The following is a 3112-nucleotide window of genomic DNA, read 5'->3' on the forward strand; positions in this document are numbered from 1 at the left end:
TAAGTCTCCCAGAGACGGAAATTATCAATTGATTGATACCAGTCCCTACCCGTAGCTTGAGTCAGCAGGGGAAACTGCGAAGACTTGATACGTAGAGAGGTCTGATACCATTTTACGTCTCCCACTTTATGAATAAGAAAGAACTCTACGTTACGGTGTAGAGTGCTTTCGACAGGATATGATATGTCATAATCGTTTTAACCGAGGACCGACAAAATTTTTTTATAGGCTCCATTTAAAGGGTGTGCATTATTTTTTGAAAACATTTTCACGTTACAAGGTTGAGAACAGATGAAGAAAAATTCTTCAAAATGTATCGACTTTCTTCAGTCTTCCCCTGTCAGCGGAACCTATTTAAGAGGGGAGCTATGTATCTACGCCATCAACACCTTCTACACATCTAATACTATCGACTCCAACCACGGCTCGGTTTAGAAAATTTGCATACTTTTATTCCAAGATTGTGAAACGTCCGTTTTTTAAATTTTTAGAATGATTTACATTCAAGGTATAACTAGCCTTTTTCGTTAAAAAATATTTCATGAAAATAAATGATGTACATGTAAATATTTATAAAGTGCCTCATAATAGAAGCTGTACATCGGTTATGATTCTGCAATTTTTCATTTTTATCAGAAATAAAAAAAGGAATATTATTTTACGATTTTATAAAAAAATAATAATACAGAATTTTGGTCAGTCATTTCACTGTTGTTTTTGTAACAAAAATTGTTCGATTTACCTTTGCTATATGGATGTAGATTCATTGATGACGGCTAGTCGCCTATTATCGAGCTGCATTCATCGGGGCATTTCAATTGATCGGACGGTTTTTCTCCTATCGTCATCGCCAATTACAAATAAGTGGTTTCGAGAAGAACGGATATCAAATTTTCAGCGGGTATATTCCTCGAACCGCCCTAATATTGTTTTATAAATGATGTAATTCCTACGAATTTCTGCGCGACACGTCAAGAATATAATATCTATGTATGTTATTATTTATTAAAGCTCGATCTGTTGAAAACAGAAAAATGGATTTTAAAAGAAAATTTCTTCGAAGTTTGATTGTCATTGATACGGTCAGACGAATTTATAATCGTACATATTTTACGATTAATTGTCGACGCAGCCATGGTTAATTTAAAGAAATGAAATTGTGAGAATGCTGAAAATTGTAGAAGTTATGGAACGATAAAAATAATCCTGCGGAACGCGCAGCTACAGTCGGTATGCATAGTTCCAGGGGGGCAATTGTCTGAAAGTAAAATGCTTTCGGGGTGAGTAATCTCTATGTATATTCAAAGCTGGAGAGCGGAACTCGGTTGGTAAATTCAGACAAACATTGTCGGAATTTTAGGAAAAATATTTTTCTTGAATTTTGTAATGTTTGTTTCATAATAAATTATTTTGTAATGATTCGAAGTTAATGCCAGAGTTCCACTCCGCGGAGAAAATATGAATTGTCTGTTCGAGAGTCTGCGATGCATTCCGCGCTTAACAGTGGAGTTTCGAGATAAACTACTTTAAAATTCGAAGCGATGTTTCAACCGAAGTATGAATTAAAAAACAACCTACCAAACCGTTTTTGTTTTTCTTCTTTTTCATCTGACTTATTAACGTAACAATCATGGCACGTATTGTACTGTCGTAGTATTGAACTGTCTATTTTTTTATTTTAGTTTTTCTAGTAGGATATTAAAACATTTGAATCTTTATACACTGCACTATATAAATACAACTATACTCTCTTCGTCTGCGCGTGTTGGTTTCATTGAAAAACCCAAAGTCCAACGGTGGAAAGAGCCGTAAAAACATTCAAAATGTTTCACTAGATTGCAATTTCCAATTAACCAACAATAAACTGTAGCGATAGCTTTAGACTTCTTAAGGAGTGTGCGATTATATCTGTTTTTATGTGTACGGAGTTAACGTGATTAAACATTTTATTTATACAATTTTGGGATCCACATGTTGTGCGATAATCTACGGAATAAAATTTGAAACGAAGTACAAGTTCGTTTATTTCACTATGAAGTTAGCAGTGCGGTTTTCATTCCAAGCCCAATGAAATTACCAAAAAACATCATATACAACGTTTCAGGAAATCCTCCAATAAGGGAAACTCTGGTCTTCAAACCCACGGTAGATTCGTTTATGAACAAAATTTTCCAATGTTTCCGACGATGTTTCAATTTGTAGCATTTCCGAATAAACTTGAATCTTTTATAATGAATTATGAAGTTAGAGGCTTCAAGTTTTAACACTAATCTATTGTTATAGGAAAAATTATCACAAAGACATTTTTGTAAAAAATGAATGAATTCAAACGTGCATCACAATGAAAATGGCGAAAAGTTTTAAAATTGTGTTCTACCGTTCTAATAAAATAACACAGATTAATCATTTTAGTGATCGATAGGTTTAGAGTCCAAAATGTTTTCACATCACTGCAATTTCTGATTAAAGTAATTAGGAGAAAAAGTATTTAATTCTGTATTCCACTTGTAATAAAAGTCTTATCATTCTTATATAGTAACACAGATTAATCACTCTTACTGCCTGGTAAGTTTAGTATTGATCAAATTATTAATAAAATAAATAAATGTAAAATAAAACATGACGCAAAAATATTGTTTTTCGCTTACAACAAAACTGGCGCAATATCTAACTAAATACATAGAGCCCTGTTATTCTCGTAAAGCAACACACAGTAGACAAAAATAATTGGCAAGTTTAGTGTTAAATTGCGCGTTAACGTATGATCCCAGTATCAACGATTTTTCAGAAATACGAAATTGATCGAAGGAATCACTTTCTTGTGATGCGTGCCAAAGTCGAGGACAATAATTTGGCGATCGCTGAATTAAAAGGACGATTACCGGCGCCGAAAAGAAAATGCAAAATGCTCGATTAATTGGTCGCAGGTTGTATCGAGGAGGGTTGTAGGGTAGTTCGAAGGAAAGCCCGAAAAGACAAGGGGGTGAGCGTGGTTGCGCATGTGCGTGCTCGTCCTGAGCACTTGTTACGGGTGCCTCAGTCTCGGCTTGTCTGGGCTGAGGGCAACACGGCCGCGCGTACCACCCTCGCGAACAATCCAGATCCCCGGGAG

The sequence above is a fragment of the Augochlora pura genome, chromosome 10 (genome assembly GCF_028453695.1).
Source record: "Augochlora pura isolate Apur16 chromosome 10, APUR_v2.2.1, whole genome shotgun sequence".
NCBI lineage: Eukaryota > Metazoa > Arthropoda > Insecta > Hymenoptera > Halictidae > Augochlora > Augochlora pura.